General features: G+C 40.2%; 1 long non-coding RNA gene across 1 annotated transcript in view; it reads right to left on the reverse strand.

Annotated features, from left to right (window-relative positions):
• Window positions 1–22,105, reverse strand: part of LOC146710246 (uncharacterized) — a 95,765-nt gene extending 73,660 nt beyond the window's left edge. Inside the window, exon 1 of the long non-coding RNA XR_014920571.1 lies at window positions 21,922–22,105. This is a non-coding gene — a long non-coding RNA (uncharacterized LOC146710246). The remainder of the gene's footprint in view (window positions 1–21,921) is intronic.
• Between the last annotated feature and the right edge of the window lie 952 nt (window positions 22,106–23,057).

A 23,057-nucleotide genomic window follows, 5' to 3' on the forward strand; every position in this document is an offset into this window, starting at 1 on the left:
CCTGTAACGTCTTCTGTAAGAAGCTTTTCTGTCCCCCACTCGTTACCTGTATGAATGGCACCTGTTTGAACTCATCATCTGTATAAAAGACACCTGTCCACAGCCTCAAACAGTCAGACTCCAAACTCCGCCATGGCCAAGACCAAAGAGCTTTCGAAGGACACCAGGAAAAGTATTGTAGACCTGCACCAGACTGGGAAGAGTGAATGTACAATAGTCAAGCAGCTTGGTGTGAAAAAAATCAACTGTGGGAGCAATCATCAGAAAATGGAAGACATACAAGACCACTGATAATCTCCCTCGATCTGGGGCTCCACGCAAGATCTCATCCCGTGGGGTCAAAATGATCATGAGAACGGTGAGCAAAGATCCCAGAACCACACGGGGGGACCTGGTGAATGACCTGCAGAGAGCTGGGACCAAAGTAACAAAGGCCACCATCAGTAACACACTACAACGGCAGGGAATCAAATCCCGCAGTGCCAGACGTGTTCCGCTGCTGAAGCCAGTGCATGTCCAGGCCCGTCTGAAGTTTGCCAGAGAGCACATGGATGATACAGCAGAGGATTGGGAGAATGTCATGTGGTCAGATGAAACCAAAGTAGAACTTTGTGGTATAAACTCAACTCGTCGTGTTTGGAGGACGAAGAATACTGAGTTGCATCCCAAGAACACCATACCTACTGTGAAGCATGGGGGTGGAAACATCATGCTATGGGGCTGTTTTTCTGCCAAGGGGACAGGACGACTGATCCGTGTTAAGGACAGAATGAATGGGGCCATGTATCGTGAGATTTTGAGCCAAAACCTCCTTCCATCAGTGAGAACTTTGAAGATGAAACGAGGCTGGGTCTTCCAACATGACAATGATCCAAAACACACCACCCGGGCAACAAAGGAGTGGCTCCGTAAGAAGCATTTGAAAGTCCTGGAGTGGCCTAGCCAGTCTCCAGACCTCAACCCCATAGATAATCTGTGGCGGGAGTTGAAAGTCCGTGTTGCTCGGCGACAGCCCCAAAACATCACTGCTCTCGAGAAGACCTGCATGGAGGAATGGGCCAAAATACCAGCTACTGTGTGTGCAAACCTGGTAAAGACCTATAGTAAACGTTTGACCTCTGTTATTGCCAACAAAGGTTATGTTACAAAGTATTGAGTTGTATTTTTGTTATTGACCAAATACTTATTTTCCACTCTGATTTACGAATAAATTCTTTACAAATCCTACCATGTGGATTCATGGATTTTTTTTTTTTCACATTCTGTCTCTCACAGTTGAAGTGTACCTCTGGTGCAAATTACTGACCTCTGTCATCATTTTAAGTGGGGGAACTTGCACAATCGGTGGCTGACTAAATACTTTTTTGCCCCACTGTATCTGGAAGAAGACAAACATCACCCTCATCTGTACCGCACACTGGTATTGCCCATTCTTCTCTATGGAGCCGAGACCTGGGTCATCCTCAAGCACGACCTCAACAACGTTGAGTTCTTCCAAATGTGCTGTTTGTGTCAGATTCGGACCGTGACCATCTCGGCAACAGTGTGATACGTAGTCAATGTCACCAGCAGCGCTCAATGGAAGAGCTGTTCCAGAAGCAACGACTGCAATGGTTTGACCATGTCTGCCGCATAAGCAACCAGCACCTGTAGCAGTGCCACTCCCACTGGAGAAAGCGTGACACGCCCCAGGAGACTTGGATCAAGCAAACTGAGGACAATCTTAAACAACAATATCTAACCCTCAAGCAAGCAAAGGTCAAGGCCACAGATCGCAAGGCCTGGAAGTGCATCGCTGACAGAAACCTACCGCACCCACAGTGACGTATTGGCTTTGTGGATGACCTCCCCCTGCTGACTGCCAGCTAGGGAAAAAAGATATCCGAGTGCTAAAGATTTAAAATCTATGATAATATAGAGGTTAACCCTTTGAGTTTGAGGCAGTCTGTCCCCAATGTTGTTGTAAATAAAAACTAAAATAAAACTACAATATTTGGGGGGGATTCAGAGATTTGGTGGTCTTTAAGAGTGATTATTCAACAGAAAACATTTATCTGTCATCTGTGAGTTCTTCTGGCATATATTCTTATGAACTCCATTCATATACACAATTTCAGTTATAAGTAAAATAATCACTCAGACAGAAACAGAATGTCTCTTATTTATCAGAATCGTCTGAGTGCTGCAGCTAGTTGAATAGTACAGAGGGAAACAGAGATGTTCCTTTCTGAGTGAAGTGCTTTTGGGGAACCTTAAAAAAAGGTTAGGCTATGAATAGTTACTAAGTGTAGCTTTTTTTGTTCAGAAGTTGGCAACAATGTGAAAAACTGATCACATATGACTGAGAGTGATTTAAGCAGTTCAAGCTAACCGGGTAGTCAAAGTCAAATTTACTTTGACTTTGCCACATGTCATCTCTATTTATGTAACATTCCCCGGTGATTAATACAAAAACAGGGTTGTCTTTCATGTGTTACTGTTTAGGCTCAATTCGGTTTGAGCAGTGACTTGAAATAGTGACGCCCAGCAAATCCGTTAAACCAAACCAAAAGTTGTTTTGATCATTTAAGGAGTAGAAAGTAAAGATGTTTGTTTAAAAATTGTCAAAAAAAAATACTCATGTAAAGTAGAGTAAAACATTCAGAGGACTCATCAGTGGCAGGTAAAGTCATCTGCATCACAATGAAATGAGAGTAAATGTTTTGTTTTCTTTCAACGTTGTCTAACGGAGCATTTAAATTGAGAAAAAGAACAGGGCAAAGAATTATCTACAGATGAACATGTAAAGGTTTATTCATTTACAGTGGGGCAAAAAAGTATTTAGTCAGCCACCGATTGTGCAAGTTCCCCCACTTAAAATGATGACAGAGGTCAGTAATTTGCACCAGAGGTACACTTCAACTGTGAGAGACAGAATGTGAAAAAAAAATCCATGAATTCACATGGTATATATTATTACAGCCATTTTTAACACTGTCTTCTCCATGCATACCATGACACCAAGACAAATTCCTCTGTACAAACCTGCCAATAAACACGATTCTGATTCCTATTCCGAAGACCACATGGGGGCTTTTTGTATATCCTTTGACAGTGCACCGGAGAAGGAAAGGAGCTTTGGCCTCATGAAAAGAAGAGCATAAAAACCATGCACACATTGAGGGAATATAACTCCACTTCAGCCTCAAAGCCTTCAACAGGTGATATGCCCGATGGTCTAAGGAGCCCTAGCCACCAAAGCTCTGTCTTCTGCAGAATATGCTTTTCATAAAAAAAAATATTTAGTCCCAAAATGCTGAGCAATTAATTTGATCACATGTAAATTTTCCATGTAATTTTTTAAATAATTGAATGTAAAGCTGTTAAATATAATGGAATCTGGTCAAATAAAATTTAATTGATTGGTATACATTCAGTGTATGCCAAGCATAAATACTTGAATAAATACATTTACATAAATTTTAAAATATTCTTGAACAGTTCAAACACTAAATGTTAGATGTTTAACATTTTCCAAAACTTCAATCGTTGGGCCCCAGTTTTTACTAACACACCTGTTCAGATGTTGTGATGTCTCATAAGAGAAATAAACAATATTTGAGCTATTTTTCAGCTCTTTTTTTCATTTATTCAAATGGTATTTTGTTACTTTTATTTACCATTTTATTACTTAAGTAAAATTATAGCAACATAAAATTTGATGTTTAGAGGTTAGATGTTTTTTTTTTGTTTGTAAAAAGATCTTTGAAGGTTGAAATACATGTCACTGAAATGAGATGCTTTTGTTAACCTTGCTGGAATTCTGTAATTATGTTTACGTTGTCAGAACTCTTGTTGTGTTACTGGTTACCGCCACTACACAACTGAATCTGCCAAGGCCAGCGATTTCTGTTGAAACAAAAGAGAAATATTGTAGAGGATGAGCCTATTTTTACATTCGAACTGTTGCAATAAATTAGACGGAACAAAGAAAGTAGCTTAGAAACTGGACAAAGTGATTGAAGAGAGAGGAGATCATGAAGTAAAAAGGACCATGGTGGCGATTAATATGATTTGCCAGAAAATCCAGGTTTCCCTGGTTTCCCAATCATAGCTTAGCTTTGAGCCAAAGCCATCCTGCGAACTGGGACGGCTTCACAATCCTCTAGCTCAGAAGTATTGTTATGTCTCTTGGGTATTATCTTTCAAAGCCCATTATACTGCAGAAACAAAAAGGAGACGACACAGGCCCAGAATTGTAGTAACTCTAGTGTGCACGCATACATACACAATACGCAGCCACATGCTCATACAGTAGTTTAATCTTGCAGAGATATGTATTATCAGTATAAATCCCAGCATGGCCCCTGATATGCAGGCATGCAGCTGTGCACCATTAGAAGCAGATGTGACATATTCATATCTTAAATTCTCCAAGACAGATAATGTAAGTATAGTAAATTAAACACTGTGTAAATATAAAATCAACCAAACATTAAATCACACCATATAACCCACTGAAGCCTATTATTTCTTGACGATATTCAGTGAATTAGGCAAGTACAGTCAAACAGTGCTCTCAGAGGTATATGCAGCTGTGCATTCATAGATAATCATAATATTCCAATATTTCTGTGCAAACTTTTATTTGAGTTTGCACTCGCAGTACAAATGCATGCTGTGCACATATTAACAGACTGCACTGCTGTTGTGTAATAAAGATTTAAAAGCTGTAGTTGCAGGCACTACTGTGATAAGATTGTGTCACTCACTTCTTAAATTTCTAGCCACCCACCATCCAGCATATCCACCACCATAGCATAACCTCTTTATATATATTAACACCAGAGGTTTGTAGATAAGTCATGTTTTAAATCACCTTATGTAAATATAGCTAAAGTAATATTTACTGTATATAGACTACTGAAGACTACTGAAACTGTGTTGTTCCGCTAAAGGAGCACATCTCTGCTCAAAATGACATGGTTGCTGTTTAATACCATTTCAAATCGCATTGCCATGAATCCTCATCTAAAAGCTCAACTTATCCATGTTTTAGAGGCTAGTCAACACTTTGGTGCAAAAGGAGCCGAAGCTCACTGGAGGGAGAACTTTCCAAACCGTGCTGGCATATCTGCTTTGTAGCCTTACTAACTTTTCTGTCTGGGTTGTGAGAGATTTAGTGTATTTTGTACGTTTGCAGATCTGTCAAGCTGTATACATCATTTATGATCCATTTATTGTCTGTTTGTTGTCTTCATTTCAAATTTTTTATACCTTATAATAATGGGAGAACTGATATATTTATGCATACAGTTTATTTGACTATGAACTTGACACTGACATAGACATCAATGTTACCCTATCACTCCTCATTTATTTTTCAGTCAAGAATACAGTATTTTCAAATGTGTCTTGTGCCTTTAAACTGTCCTTAATTGAACTTGTATATTTTTACTTTCTTTTGTCTCAAAGTCTCAAAGCCACCATTAATGGTGAGATCAAAGATATAGTGAGAACCACACAAGGCCAGACCAAAAAAAAAGCATTATTCAGGGGTGTTTTCATTTTTTCCATCTTAAATTTTATCTCAAATATTTACTTCTTACTTACTGGTAAAGTAGGTAAAACATTCAAAGGATTTTACATATAAAGAAAACGCAAAAAAATGGTTTCTAATTTAATAAATAATACAAATTCTCTCTTAAGATTCCGAGTTGCACACCAATAACCAGTATTTGGCATGCAACATGTGTGAGGCTTAAAGAACGGAGTAATATCATCTTTACTATGATGATTGCAGCATTGCACATCACTTCTTCACTTCCTCCCACCATCGACTCACTTCAGTTTGCTTACCGGACTAATCGTTCCACAGACGATGCCATATCTCACCTGCTCCACACATCCCTGAGTCACCTGGACACTGGCAGAGGGAATTATGTTAGGATGCTGTTCGTGGACTACAGTTCAGCATTCAACACAATAATTCCCTCTAAGCTTTTCACCAAGTTGACGGATCTAGGACTCAGCTCATCACTGTGTCAGTGGATCCTCAACTTCCTCACAGACAGACCCCAATCAGTGAGGGTAGGAAAACAAGTCTCCCCCTCCATCTCACTCAGCACTGGAGTGCCTCAGGGCTGTGTTTTAAGCCCCCTGCTGTACTCACTGTACACTTATGACTGTGTAGCCACATCCGACACCACCTCCATTGTCAAGTTTGCTGACGACACTGCTGTTGTGGGCCTGATCTCCGACAACATCGAGACGGCCTACCTGGAGGAGATTAGGAACCTGGAGACCTGGTGCCAGGAGAATAACCTCCTCCTAAACATCAGCAAGACTAAGGAGCTGATCGTGGACTTCACTACAAAGCAGGCGAGGAATTACAAACCCCTCATCATCAGTGGCATGCCAGTGGAGAGAGTGGACAGTTTCCGATACCTGGGTGTCCACATCACTCAGGACCTGTCATGGTCCTGTCACATCAACACCCTGGTTAAGAAAGCCCGTCAGCGTCTCTTCTTCCTCAGAAGACTTAGAGACTTCCATCTGCCACTGAAGGTGCTCAAGAACTTCTACTCCTGCACCATCGAGAGCGTCCTGACGTCAAACATCTGCACCTGGTTTGGGAACAGCACCAAGCAGGACAGACGAGATCTGCAAAGGGTGGTGCGCTCGGCAGAACGCATCATTCAATCAGAGCTCCCTGACCTGCTGTCCATCTACACCAAGCGGTGCAAGTCCAAAGCTAGGAAGATTATGATGGACCTCTCCCATCCCAACAATGGACTCTTCTCACTGTTGAGGTCTGGGAAGCGCTTCCGCTCCCTTAAGGCCAAAACAGAGAGAATGAGGAGGAGCTTCTTCCCCCAGGCTATTCGGGCCCTGAACCAGGTGTAGGACTGGACTCTCCCAAACACGTCACTATAAGACTGGACTCTCACACACGTCACCACACGCACCACCACACATTTCCTATAATCCTATAATTCCTATAATTTATAATCCTTATCTTTATAATCTCTTCTGCTATTTTCACATTCTTTACTGTAAATTCCTAAGTTAATTTGTAAATTTTTGTAGTAAATTGTAAATATTGTAAAACTTTTCTTCTGTCATTTAATGGTCGGGCATTGTACAGCTACAAGCATTTCACCCCCATGTCATACTGTGTATGGTTGTGTGTGTGTGACAAATAAAATTTGAATTTGAATTTGAATTTGAAAATTTGATTTACATATATTTATATATGTCTGTATATATGTCCTTATTTGGTAGGCCAATCTGATTCAAACTTTGCATGAATATTGTCACATACAGTTATGAAAATGATCATTTTAATAATAATTATGAAAATATATTGTTTAAAGATTTCTTCTTTCTTTCTATCTATCTATCTATAGTGTTTCTATCTATAGTGTTTCAATGTTTATTATGAATCATCCAATTAACAAGAGAGTACTCTACTAAAAAAATACTATTAAAATATTTTTTTGTTTCAATTCAAATAAGATTTCCATTTAAAAAAATTTAGCTTTTGAAAAAGTCTTTAAAAATCTTAACATAAAGTGCTTTTTTTTAAAAGCAGATAATATTTTTATATTTATGACAGAAGTAAAATAAATACACTTCATGTTCTGTCATAAATATTACTGGGCACCAATTTCTAATTGCAGCAAATGGGTTAACTAAGAAACTAAAGAGAGTTATATTTAGGCTTAACAATTTCATAATGATGGTATTGAAATTTGATTTAGGAATTACTTCGTGAATAGGTTAATTATGTTTTACATCAAATGCAGTTACCTGTTATGTCATTTTGAGGTGTCTAAGCTGAAAAGAACTGGAAATCCTGCTACGGTTAAAATGAAGATAAAAATATGGACCACATTCTTGCACTAGGCCTTAAATTGGACAAAACCCTAATATGTCATCACTATGACTCAACATGGCACCTCAGTGTTCATTAAGCAGACAAATGATAGTCTGGGCATTGCAGAGGTGAGGATCTTGAAAATGTTGCAGGTTGTTGCAAGAGATAAAAAGGACTAAGAGAAAGAAACAGCAATATTTTCCATCCATCCATCCATGTTTTTTCTAAGGAGGCTTTGCCTTTCTAGATTTATGGTCTTGGAGCATTCCCGAGAAACCTCAGGTTAGAAGATGAAGAACATTTATGGATAAAGAAAATTAACAGATGCCTTTACCTGGATATCTTTGAACTGTGAGAAGACAGTGGAGCATGTACTCACATATGCACACATAGGTTTCTTAATATCTCAATTCTCCACATTAAAAACTAGGCAGGTTGACACACTCAAATTCTTGTAACACTCATGTCATAACTGCAGAAATCATTTTAATTAAAAATTCTAGTAGAGTGTAAACAGTTGGAAAAGAACCTCAAAAGAATTATGAAACATGCCAGTGATAAGACTGAGTAATAGTGTACAAGTATTCATGATAATATGCATGCATTATACTAGACAAAAAATAGAGACAGACAAATATGGAACAAGAAGAGAAATGTTTTGTGTGATGTTGTGGGCGGAATTTCTAAATATATGAAGTGAGCATTTCACCTTATTGGTCTTAAACAAGGAAGTCCAAACTGAGACTTTTCCATATATCTAATCTTCAGTTACCTGAACAGAACATTTAACAGGAGTTTGTTAACATTTCAGTCTAATAGTGTTTTACTTTACTTTTCTAACATCAATGTAGATTTCACAGAAGAGAATTGGAGCACATAAAACTACTGAATAAGTGAAATTTTATTCATATTTCGTTTCTTTTTGTCCAGTTGCAAGGGAGCCTTGAGAATTTTGTCAACGTTTCATGACTTCCTAACAATGCTGCTTTCTTATACCCACTTGGTTACATATTTCTGGGTTATTATTAAATTTTGTTACATTACAAGGTGCTGCAGGGATTATGCCTTTCCTATTGAAAGGAAAGAATGAGTTAAACTCAGGCACTATTAGCTATTTGTCTGGCATGTTGAGCTGAAGGCTTTGCTGTCCAGCACAGACAGCTCAATTGATGAATTCCTTTTTTTTTTTTTTTTTTGCCGTTTGGTTCTTTTGCCATCAGAATTATTGTCTAAAGGCGAAGAAAGATGCCCAACGGATTTACTTTACCAAATGGACCATCCCAGCCTTGCCATATTGGTCTATTTGATTCACCTTTTATTGTTTATTTTATTTTTCACTTGCTAAATACGGGACAGACTTGACTGGGGAAAAGAAAGGCAAGAAAGAAAGAGGGAAAGAAAAACAGCGGGGAAGAGGGATGGGGATAAAGGGCAAAAAACAAAAAACAAACAAAATAAGCAGACAAAAAATACAATCACCTGAATCACCTGTTGAGAAAGAAAAAAGAGAAAACAAGCAGAAGAAAAAAAAAGAGCAACATAATAAACAACATCACGAGGATCTATGGGAATATCACAGTAAATGCTAAACATTATTGTGCAGCACGTAAGATCGACAGCACACAGTGTGCTTTGAGGTAGGAGCCAAAAAGGGTGTAGTTTGTGTGTGTGAGCACCCGTGTGTACACCTGTGAGCATGAACGCGCTTTTTTTAAAAGGTTCCTTCATGTAATGATCTGCTAGAGGGTGTGGGGAGCCACAGCCCCGTCCTCCAGGGCATGAAGGAGGTATGGAGGAGATCAAAACTCCAGACATCCAGAGGCCCCCAGAACACAAGAGACCAAGGAAGACCAACAGAGGGGCAGCCGCACCACTATCCCAGAAAGAGCTGAGGAGAGTCCCAGATGAGGGGTCACTCAGCAGCCGCGGAGCAGAAGCCAGGGGGGTTGCAGTGACGTGCCCGCGAGCTCCGCCGGCAGCCAACTGTGCCAGAGTGACCGAGCCCCAGGCCGAGAGGCCAAGGGTACCCCACCCCCAAAGTGGCCCGAGCGAGCCCCAGGCTCCAGGCCCCGACAAGCAGCCACCAAGGAGTGAGCTGGTGTGTACCTGGACGACACAAAGAACCACCAATGCACCGATGTCTGAGGGCGTCTGCCACTGGCAGGGGAAGTGGTGGGGGGAGATAGGCCTCCATACCTTGGAGGGCCTGAGATGTCCCTAGAGAGGTGGCGCCTGATACCCGATCTGACATATAGACAAAGACATCCATTCCCACCCTCATGCTCTCATATGCAATTACTCAACACTCACCCAATGTGGAGACAGACATAAAGATACACTGTACATACAGTGGGGCAAAAAAATATTTAGTCAGCCACCGATTGTGCAAGTTCCCCCACCTAAAATGATGACAGAGGTCAGTAATTTGCACCAGAGGTACACTTCAACTGTGAGAGACAGAATGTGAAAAAAAAAATCCATGAACACTTGGATTTCCAGGCTTCTACCATTCTACCTTTAAAAGCCGGAGAGCAGTCAAATGCTGGAAGTGGAAGCTAAATTGGCTAGTCATTCATATGTATATATGGTTGTTACCTAGGAATTCTGGAGGGAGGGGAGTCGGGGAAATAAATCTCCAAAAGTCACCAACTTGGAGTGTTTCAGTTTGCCATCTTAGGGAGAAATCAACACACATGGGTGTAGGTCCTTTGTTGCTGAGATTTATTGATGAAAACAGTACAAAAAAACCAACCATTTGTACACATATTTACAAATAATAATAAAATAATAAAATAAATAATAATAAAAAGCGAGTGAGTACATTACAACATTTTCAGCAATCACTCACAATCCTGGCACTGCCATGGTATCTGTAGTCTGCATTTACCACATGTGTATCTGTAGCAGTGAACACATCGCACAGTGGCCTGATTTTTCTTGCATCATGTGGAGGTCCATGAACCAATGAACATGCTCCGTTTGCTGTGCCTGTTGAATAGTCCATTCTTGAATGCTATGAAGCATGTCAAGAGTGATCAAGAGTCGAAAAAGAGAGCTTGTTTGGGGACTGAGACAGCGAAAGATGGCACAGTGTGGCGTGAAGAACATGTGGGGATCTGTCTCCCTTTCACCCCAATAGAAGCGTACGCTGCAGATGGAGAGCCAACGGCTAAGGCCAGGAGAAGTATCTCGAGTCGCCTTCAGAGCTTCCTGTGTTTCATCACTCTTGACATGCTTCATAGCATTCAAGAATGGACTATTCAACATGCACAGCAAACGGAGCATGTTCATTGGTTCATGGACCTCCACATGATGCAAGAAAAATCATGCCACTGTGCGATGTGTTCACTGCTACAGATACACATGTGGTAAATGCAGACTACAGATACCATGGCAGTGCCAGGATTGTGAGTGATTGCTGAAAATGTTGTAATGTACTCACTCGCTTTTTATTATTATTTGTAAATATGTGTACAAATGGTTGGTTTTTTGTACTGTTTTTATCAATAAATCTCAGCAACAAAGGACATACACCCATGTGTGTTGATTTCTCCCTAAGATGGCAAACTGAAACACTCCAAGTTGGTGACTTTTGGAGATTTATTTCCCCCACTCCCCTCCCTCCAGAATTCCTAGGTAACAACCTAATATACATATGAATGACTAGCCAATTTAGCTTCCACTTCCAGCATTTGACTGCTCTCCGGCTTTTAAAGGTAGAAACGCAAAATGATGGCTCCGCGGGGGTTTAAGTGTGAATCCACATGGTAGGATTTGTAAAGAATTCATTCGTAAATCAGGGTGGAAAATAAGTATTTGGTCAATAACAAAAATACAACTCAATACTTTGTAACATAACCTTTGTTGGCAATAACAGAGGTCAAACGTTTACTATAGGTCTTTACCAGGTTTCCACACAGTAGCTGGTATTTTGGCCCATTCCTCCATGCAGATCTTCTCGAGAGCAGTGATGTTTTGAGGCTGTCGCCGAGCAACACGGACTTTCAACTCCCGCCACAGATTTTCTATGGGGTTGAGGTCTGGAGACTGGCTAGGCCACTCCAGGACTTTCAAATGCTTCTTACGGAGCCACTCCTTTGTTGCCCGGGCGGTGTGTTTTGGATCATTGTCATGTTGGAAGACCCAGCCTTGTTTCATCTTCAAAGTTCTCACTGATGGAAGGAGGTTTTGGCTCAAAATCTCATGATACATGGCCCCATTCATTCTGTCCTTAACACGGATCAGTCGTCCTGTCCCCTTGGCAGAAAAACAGCCCCATAGCATGATGTTTCCACCCCCATGCTTCACAGCAGGTATGGTGTTCTTGGGATGCAACTCAGTATTCTTCTTCCTCCAAACACGACGAGTGGAGTTTATACCAAAAAGTTCTACTTTGGTTTCATCTGACCACATGACATTCTCCCAATCCTCTGCTGTATCATCCATGTGCTCTCTGGCAAACTTCAGACGGGCCTGGACATGCACTGGCTTCAGCAGCGGAACACGTCTGGCACTGCGGGATTTGATTCCCTGCCGTTGTAGTGTGTTACTGATGGTGACCTTTGTTACTTTGGTCCCAGCTCTCTGCAGGTCATTCACCAGGTCCCCCCGTGTGGTTCTGGGATCTTTGCTCACCGTTCTCATGATCATTTTGACCCCACGGGATGAGATCTTGCGTGGAGCCCCAGATCGAGGGAGATTATCAGTGGTTTTGTATGTCTTCCAATTTCCGATGATTGCTCCCACAGTTGATTTTTTCACACCAAGCTGCTTGCCTATTGTAGATTCACTCTTCCCAGTCTGGTGCAGGTCTACAATACTTTTCCTGGTGTCCTTCGAAAGCTCTTTGGTCTTGGCCATGGCGGAGTTTGGAGTCTGACTGTTTGAGGCTGTGGACAGGTGTCTTTTATACAGATGATGAGTTCAAACAGGTGCCATTCATACAGGTAACGAGTGGGGGACAGAAAAGCTTCTTACAGAGGACGTTACAGGTCTGTGAGAGCCAGAGATTTTCCTTGTTTGAGGTGACCAAATACTTATTTTCCACCCTAATTTATGAATAAATTCTTTACAAATCCTACCATGTGAATTCATGGATTTTTTTTCACATTCTGTCTCTTTCCCTGTTTGCAAAGCTTATAGAGATTCTGTAGTTTTGTTTGGTCTTTCATGTGACAAATACCTATATGACAATGGAGCCTAGATACATAAATCCAGAAATATTAAAAACACTATTATTTTCATTATTATTGCATATTTGGGCTTTATTAAATTGCTAAACAAAGAATAAATGAAAAGAAATAAAATAATCATCACTAATCTGATAGAACTATTTATTATGTAGTAGGATTATTTGTTTAGACATATCTTCTTTGTCCAAGCACCCAAAACTGTGTCACTTTCAGTTTTCATGATAAAAAAAATCTTTAAAATGAAATTACCACGGAACTTAACTGCTCTATCATATTTCCAGTTATTAATATTGGATTTTCTCCCATACTATGATTGTGATGTTTTGCATATACATTTATTATTACTATATGTTTTCCACTATGTCAATTAGTAAGGAAGACCGGATAGCGCCATTTGGCAATCACTGGTCGCTGGGGAAAAATGAGTATTCCCCAACTGGTTGTTATTGGTTTCTGGAGGTTGCTGTGAAATCATTTGCTGAAATCCCAGTCACACAGGAGTAGAGACCAGTCAGCAAACACCTGGTAACAACCTGAAACAAAAGTGCATCCCCAACCAGTTGGCAAATATTTATGAGAGGTATGACTGTCACTAGGTGGAATGGACCACAAAGAGTTATATACTTTTGCAATGAAAACCTTATGATTGCTTTAGCTGCTAGCAGGTTCCCCCAGTTTGTAGTTTGCATGGAAGCCACCAGCTTGTCAACTACAGGCTAAGTAGTAATGAAACTGTGAAGAATTCAATGCAAAGCAGAGACAGAGACCATTCACCTTCAAATTAAAGTTTTGTCTTTTGAAATGTGCTGTCTTCCCAAAGGGACAACTTTTATTTTGAATGCAAATAGTCTCTTTTTTCAGTTTGCAGCACACCTTTTCAAGTTTCCCTACAACTCAGTGGTTAGGGAGCGTTTGCAGACAAGTCAGCCTTGTCCGTGCAAACCAAGCGGGATTTGGTGCAGCACACACGTTGTGACTTCACTTAGTGACAGCTAGCAACCTCCAAAAAACATTTTTTTCCAACTGGAGATTGCCAAGGAGTTCACCAACTAATCTTTAGACCTGTTTAAAAAAATGATGCAACAAAAGTTGCATCTCTGCTGCCAGGTCACACTTGAAAAAAGATTTTTTTTTTTTAATCTCAATTGAAAGTTTACCGGCAGCACGGTGGCACGGTGGTTAGCACTGTTGCCGCACAGCAAGAAGGTCCTGAGTTCAATTCCACCATCAGGCCGGGGTCTTTCTGTGTGGAGTTTGCATGTTCTCCCCGTGTTTGCGTGGGTTCCCTCCGGGTACTCCGGCTTCCTCCCACCGTCCAAAGACATGCAGCTTGTGGGGATAAGTTAATTGGATAATCCAAATTGTCACTAGGTGTGAATGTTCGAATGAATGTGAGTGCGAATGGTTGTCTGTCCCTGTGTGTTGGCCCTGCGACAGACTGGCGACCTGTCCAGGGTGTACCCTGCCTCTCGCCCTATGACAGCTGGGATAGGCTCCAGCGCCCCCCGCGACCCTGAAAAGGATAAGCGGAAGCGAATGGATGGATGGATGAAAGTTTACCGGGATAAATAATTACATTTATAAAAACATTAGGGTTGTGCATTTAGCTCTATGTGATAACAAACAACAGTGTGCCAGGACCATTCATCAGTCACAAGTTTGCAGTCCTGCCAGAAAGAAATGAGAATGAGAACAAAGTAAGAGTGTGAGAAAGGCAAAGACAAAGAGAACTACCCAAAGCCTGTATTAGCCACTCACTGAAGCCAACTGTCTGTTGCTAGGCTGCATTACCAGACAGTAAATGAAAAGCTTTGGAGGGTAATTTTGACAAATATACAAATTCAGCATTGATGTTTGCTCATTCATCCATTGTCTTATCCGCTTATTCCTACTCAGGGTCAGAAGGTGCTGGAGTCTGTCCCAGTATAGACAGCACAGAAGGCAGGAAAATACCCTTGACAGGCTGCCAGTTCACAAATGAACTGACATGGACACACACTCATTTGTACTCACAATCACATCTAGGGACAATCTGTAGTCTCATATTAAACTAACATCCATACATTTGAACTATGACAGGTAAAAGTAGCAAATGGATAAAACTCCTTCTTGTTCCCAGGCAGCAAGCTAATGACTGAATAAGAGTCATTCAAACATTCACACAAAGAAACACTGAATTCTGGCTATTAGTCATAACATAACATTAATAAACTGATTCTTAGTCACAAAGGGGAACAAACTGATACACATCTTTGCCACTTTAGTTTCTAAAAATTGTTCTGCTTTTAACTTATTCAGCCAAGTCGACCAATTATCGTATGTGTATCTTAATAATGATGCATTACATGGTCTATTTTGGAAGTCATGTAAGTAAGAGGTCCTTCCTGTTAATGGCTGTACTCGACTCAATCTGTAAGCCTTTAAAAGTGACAGCTTATCATAGATCTAATTTCAGGGACACTAATCAATGAGCATCTACAGTCCTCAAAAAATGTTACTTTATACTGAGAGTAGATAATTGGAACTACGGACAAAAAGTACACAAAAAAGCACAGATTTCCCTGTTAAACGGAATCAAATTTGTGTTTACTGGCATTAGTTTTACATGCTGAACAGAGCATAAAATAAGCTATGATTGAGAGAATACTGTTTACTTATTAAAATGACCCCAGTGCTCTTCTCACACTGGGTTATGAGAAGAGCAAACAAACCAATATGATAATAACTTGCTCCTCTTCGCATCACCTCTAATCCTTTGTTCATTTTAATCTCTAACATATGAAAAAAATACCCTTATATATGTGCGCGCTCGCGTGTGGATGTTTGCATGTGATTCACTGAAGTTATGTATCTCGAAAGATATCAAGCATTTCAGCCACAAAATGCGGATGACTTTCCCTACCTTGGCAGCCTTCATCCTTCCAAAGTCGACACTGATTCAGAAATACACCACTGTAAGCTCTGCCAATGGGGTTATGCCAGACTCAGAGGAAGAGTCTCTGTGAACCGTGACATCCAGGTGAAGAACTGCCTGTTTACAAAGCAGTTGTTCTTCCTACTCCAGTGCAAGAGGCACAAACACAGGCCAGGCAGACCAGCTATGAACACAGATTGAGTAAGTCTGGATCCAATCACCAGAGATGAAATCCTGGCTCTAGGAAATCATACACATTTAGGTAGAAAAAACAGAGGAACAAACAAAAGCACAGTGGAAGAACTGACTGTGTGAAACGTTTCTTCAACTATCACAAGTGTACTGTGTGTCAAGTGCAATATGCACATTATTGCATTGAGCGTAACCTATCACTATGGATATTTTCAAAAGGGGTGACTGTAGCTCAGACGATAGAGCAAGTCATTTGTTAACTGGAAAGTTGGTGGTTCAATCCCTGTCTGTTCCAGTCTGCGTGCCAAAATATCCTTAGGCAAGATGCTGAACTTCAAATTGCTCTCTGATTTGTCCATTGGAACGAATTTTAGATAAAAAGGTGCTTGTATGAATGAGGCATGTTGTATTGAGTGCTCAATTACAACAGAGAAGCGCTATATAAGAATCTGCCCATTTGCCAGCAGTAGTGCATAGAAGCTGTTTTTTTCTGAAGCACACAAAAAGCAAATTTTACAAAACTCCAAACATATATAACATAATCTACCGTATTCTTCCACCACTAGTAGTAGTAGTAGCAATAGTACCAATAGTAAAAAACATAAAGAAAAAGGTTATCTATGAAAATTGCCTTTGTATTTCCAAATGTTTTTAGACTTTACCTATATCAATTTTATCAGATACTGAATATTGTTGGTATCCATTTGCTCCTCTTCTTACTACTCTCTCTTTTTTAAGTAAATTTTGGGATTACAGTATTGTGAGTGTTGTATTTCTTGTACTTGTTGGCACAATGATGCAGTGGTTTGTACTATCACCGAGCTCAAACTTGCCAGCCAGCCAAGGCCATTCTGTGTGGCATTTGCATGCTCTCCCTGTGCCTGTGTGGGTTGTCTCTGGGTACTCTGGCTCTGTCCCACAGTTCAAAGATAAGCTTGTTAGGTCAACTGGTGATTCTAAATTGGCTGTGAGCATGAATACTTGCCCTGCGGTAGACTGGTGACTTGTCCAGGATATAACCTGCTTCATCCAAAACTTATCAGTGAAGAGCATTGCTTGTATAATTCTTGTATATAATTCTTATATATATATTTTTTCTTGCATCATGTCACCAATTTTCAAAGTAAATATACTTGACATGGAATTCTCACCAACCATCCAAACTGCACGTGCAAAGAAAACAAACCTTTGTTGGTGATGACGGCTTTAAGATGCCCCCTGTATGGAGAAACTAGTCACATGCATTGCTCAGGTGTGATTTTTACCCTTACTTATTGTACTTACAAAGATATATAGATAATTACATAGATAGATAGAATTATATAGATATAGATATAGATACACACACAGAGAGAGATAAACATTTAAGTTAAAACATTATAAAAATTTATAGCAATGCATTTTAACTTATTTTCCAATATAAAGCAATAAAAGCATCCATCTGATACAACAGATGAACATAAAAACTGCTCGGCATTTGTTTGTGTTTACATGCTTATGTTTGGTCTGTCTAACTGTGCAAAACTAGCAGAATTTATCAGTAACAATAGGGGCATGACTTCCACGTGCATGTTTATACTGTTTTTGGAGCACAAAATTAGCATCTGTTTAAATAAAAACAGATGATCAAATAATAATTAAAACTTAGAATTAGACAATCACGGCAAGGAAAATAAACATTATTTGCAAATGAGTTAGACTGGAATACTAAATCATTCTTATGGCTGTTAGCTAAACATGAGGCATTTAGCTTTTTGATAGAAAAAGCAGTTATTTTAGCCTCACAACAACATATCATTTTCACATGTTTACAGTTTAAAAAATGGGGACATAACTTATTACTAACTAGTAATGATTTTGAGTCCCTTTTGTTTTTGCTAATCCTGGCTTGCTGCGTTCCGATGCGTCCACTCTTTACGCTAATCCAAACTATGCTAAGCTAAGTATATGGCCCAGTCACTGTAGATTTATATTTAGAGTATATAGATATGGAAGCAGTATCAATCTTCTCATCCAACTCTTATACAAGAGTTACTTGTTATATAAAAACAAGCTTATACAGAAATTTTATACTTTTTCTTTTAACTTGAAGGACACAAAATAAGGCATGATGATGACAACATAAACTGCACTGTTGAATCATTGTTGACTAGCTTGCTGCAAAACAGCCTCAACAGTGACCAAATAAAAAGGTATGAGTGACTTGTTTCATCACAAGTAAAAGCAGCCGAGTTTCCTGAGTAAAAGCCACAGTATTCGAAAATTGCTGGATCAAAGTATTGCCTGTAACGCTCTTCTTGAAATCAGTTGCAAACAGCGCTGGAAAATCAACCATGGAGCCGGTCCATGGCCTTAAGCTCTCTGTCTCCTTCTACCTAGTGATTCCATCACAGAGCTCAAGCAGTAATACGGTTGATGCAGTCCCTGCCCGGAGGGGGTAATGAAGTGACTAAGGGCTGACCGTTCCTGACCGCCAACAAGACAGCAGGTGTGAGCAGTGAGGAGTGTGAATATGTGTGTTATAGTGTATATGGGTGTGTTTGTGTGTGAGTCTGTGTGTATTAGAGGGTATTAGATAGAGAGAGAGACAGAGATTATGTATATGTTTTTTCACTATGAACTAGGTTCCTAATCATAAGTATGAATCAATTAGTTGGTCTAATCGGTACTTTTTTTGTCAGGCATGAAGAGAAAAGAAAAAACAACAAACTCACGTTTACGCTCGTCTATATCATCTTTAGTGCCACATCACTGCCATCTATCAGCCTCTTTTGCTCCCCTTTTCTCTTTCTAGTTCCAGCACTCTTTCATTTTCCTCCCTCTCTTCTCGTATCTATCCAAGCCATCTCTCCTTTAACACTACATTTATGCGCAGGCTTGGTAAACGGTAATCAATGTCTCACAATGGTGGACTGCTTCATCGAAACGATTTTTCAGGGGAGCTGTGTGTTTGTTCACGTGCATGTTTGTGTATGTGACAAAGGGTGAGATAAAAAGCAAGACATAGACTGAAGAAAGGAGAGACAGAGAAACTGAGCCATTGCTTGATGCACACACATCAGGCTTTTTATGTAAGTAAGCTTATATTTTGTGCATCTATGCCTGTTTGTGTTAAAAACACGTGTGAAAATTTCACACTGGATTTGGCACTGACTCCAGAAGCTCACTGTAATGCATTCACTTTTGGTACATAAATCACAATCAGCCTATCCTGCCATCTGGGTTACTGCTACATGGCCCTTGTAATGTACATGCTGGTTAGACCACCAGCTGAATAGTTAGACTACGAAAGCAGATATGTGTCTCTAATGGACAGTAGAATAGCAAATAAATTCCTTGAAGAAAATGTTTGGTATTCTGCGTGTGTGTGTGTGTGTGTGTGTGTGTGTGTGTGTGTGTGTGTGTGTGGGAGGAAGGTGGGGGGGTGTACGTATTCCTGTATATCAGATCCTCTTAAAATTGTTTAAACAACCTTATACAAAATAAAATCACAAAGCGCACAGTCACTGCATGCATAAGATAGGTTCAGTTGATAAAGCAATTTCACAATTACAAATAAATAATTAAAGCACACAAACACACACACAACCTCCAGATGCTGCAGCAAGTGGAAAATTTATTCCAACATGGCAGAAAACTAGTAAGCCCCCTGATTAATGTTTAAAGTAATGACTGAATAGTTAACTGTTTAATAAATCTCCCTGAACTTGCGCTGATCTTTACTCCAACCGACTGCCATCCTATAATGTAACTTCTGAAATCAATTTTTCAAACACAGGGTCAATAAAGGTCGCAGCCCTCACCTAGAGGTCCTGTCTCTTTGACAGATTCCTGTACAGATCAGCATCTAATTGGAAAATTAAAGTAATCGATTGGCTATTGTAACGACAGGCATTTCTCTCACTTTCTCAAACACCAATTAGGTGTGGATAAATGGTAAACTGAGGCCTGTCTGAAGTCTCACAAATACACACACTCCCCATGTACATGAACGGACGTACGTATACGTGAAGGCACATTTCCAAACACACTAATATATACAGTCAAGAATGTAGACACCCTTAAGGAGTAAACTTAACCAATCTAACCTTAGCCAAGGTCACAGAGTAATATCCTAGCTTAAAGTGTACTGTAACCCCACGGTCACAAATCATATTCAGCAATATGAAGCACACACACACGAGTCCTCCAGTTGGGAACAGGTTGTATTTCATCCAGATACCAAGATGAAGGGTCTGCCTTCCTACAAAACAAATATTAAGCTGGCATGGAAGAAATCTGATCAATCTTGTAGTTGTGAAGTACTTACAGTATAATGCGTCCAAAATTGTGGGAAGCAGCAAACACTAGATTGAGCTAACATTTGCCTGTCTCTTCAGGGACTGTTTCATGAGAATAACAAATGTCAAATAATATTTAAGCAAATCTAAATGCCATGTGGACAAATATTTTGGAAGGCTGAGCAAAATAAATCAATTTAAAAGAAGGCAACAAAGCACAGCGAAAGGTTGAGAGGGAGAGGAGCAGAATTCTCAGTCAGTAACTGCTGAGATGTGCATGTTGCAGGAAATTTGGATCTTGTCCAGCAGAATGTGTTAAACAAACGAGATAGAAATTGCGGCTGATGCTAATTTGATTTGTGAATATCTATTAGATCCACATGAAGACTGAAAATTATTAAAATATCAAATATAAATGAGTAAACCCAAAGTAATTGGTAGTAATAGGAAAAAAGAAAATGAAAGGAAGGATACAAAAAAGGGACAATGTTACATTTGCAAGAATGAGACTTTTGTTTAATGAGACTAAAATATTTTAGTCTACATAACTATCAGTGAATGTTCATCCCAACATTACTAAGATAAGAGTTGTGGTTTGTTTGTTTGTTTGTTTGTTAGTTAGTTAGATGTTAGAATGCTTTTAAGTCAGCATCCATTCAACAGCATGGCTTTAGTGCACAGTGGCACGCATCCAACTTCCCCAGATGCATCCTGTTGGCGCATCAAGTGGCTGCAGTCCTCGGAAACCCATCTCAGTGTGCAGGAGGTGCGTGCAGTCGTTTTGCCCCCCTCCCCACCTCTAGGTTATTTCATTTTGTTAGGCTTTGTGTTGTTGCTTCAAGGCTGATGTGCATATACACAGTTAGACTGTCTATTCCTATGACTACTACAGTCAGTTGCGGTTTGTACCATTAAAAATAGAATTTTCCACAACCATTCACCACGGAATCTATGCACACAGTATAGTCCACTACCTCTCCCCAATTTCACCGTGAAGATGTTGCTACAAATCCATGCGACGAAATTGTGAAGGTGCAGTTTTGTCCCAGAGTGAGTGACCAATTTCGGGCACAGTTTTCGGATCTACCGTAACCTTGCAATCGTTAAGAGTAGTCTGATTACTATTTAAATCATTGCATGTGATCGAAATCGCGACTGTGTCCTGCGCAGCGCTTATTACCAAGTGCTTGACAAATGTTAAATGTGTGATAAGTGTCAACAAGTTAGCTGGCGATGTTCAACCTTCAATTAAATACATTTATTATTAAAAAATGCAAAGGCTCTAATTTCCTCTATCAATACATGTGCACGCACACAAACACAGTATTATAAGAACAAAAATCCACAGTACATTTCTGCAGTTCCCTCGTATTTGCTCCTACAGTTAAAAGGCAAAGGGCATTTTCAAAATCCAACAGAAATGTATGTTACAAGAGCGTGCCAGCGCACGGTGAACTTTCTCATTAAATTAAAACAAAGTCCTACCTTTGTTATCGCGTGGCGAGAACAAATGCCTTTGCCTTGACAAGTTGCAGAGGGACACGGTAACGGTTATTCAGCTTGGCGCTTCTCCTGCAATCAAAGGTAAACGATTCCTTGTCAGATGAAAATCAGAGGGACAGACGCTCCGCTCGCCCTGTCTGCCACCGCGCTGCGCGTCTGGAGTCTCTGTTCCGATGAGCGCAGAGAGAGCAAAGGCAAAGCCGCTCTCGGAACGGCGCGGTATGGAAAGCCCCTGGTGGTGATGAAGGGAACCTACCAATGAAGCGGACGAGAGAAACGGAAAGAGAGAGAGAGACAGGAGATGAGAGAAAGAATTGGGGACCGATGGGGGTCACTGGAAGATAAAGTAAACAAGGCGTGCTCGTTTGACCTCTATATTCATGTAAACATATTGAATGTCATAAAGACGGATACTGTCTGGCCAAAAAAGAACACCACAAAATGGTATGAGCACTGCACATTGTGCATCATTACTACCATTACAATTCCAGTCCACAGACAGAAGACAGTTGCAGGGGTTTGCTTGTAAGTTCCAGCAATGAGTGCTGAAGCAAAAACTAAAGTCGTGACTTTCAAACTAAAGGCTTTTGCTGTATGAGAAAAGTTTTTGCAGCCTGCTGTGTGGTTTATTATCAAAATTTGCCATTTTGTTCTGCATTCCTCAAGCCCATAATGCACCTTTATTCCTTGGTGGGAAGTTTAGAAAAGAGCAGATTGTGATTTTGTGTGTGGGGAGTGAGACAAATGGAAGCATCATAGTTTTCAGCTTCAGTAGGCCTAGAGAAACACAGTACTATTTTTATGACCAGCAGGAGTGGTAGAAAACAACAACAAAAGGAAATGAAGAATTGCTTGAGAACAATGGACTGTGTTGCATTATCTGGAGGTGGTATTCAGATAAATTTTCTTTGGGTATTTGAGAAGGTGAAAATGTCAAGTATGCACGCTCCCTTGAAGTGGTTCACCTGTTAATCAGAGTGTGTGTGCCAGTGAAATATGCAGTGAAGGACAAGAATGAGACACAGGGAGAGCGCATGAGAAAAAAAGGGAGAGGTGGAGGGATGGCTGGGGGTGGGGGGTACAGGTGCAGATTACCTACCATCACAACAAGCTGGCAT

Source organism: Copadichromis virginalis, linkage group LG5, assembly GCF_057382275.1.
Source record: "Copadichromis virginalis isolate Kocher_CV1m ecotype Utaka linkage group LG5, C_Virginalis_male_GT1.1, whole genome shotgun sequence".
NCBI lineage: Eukaryota > Metazoa > Chordata > Actinopteri > Cichliformes > Cichlidae > Copadichromis > Copadichromis virginalis.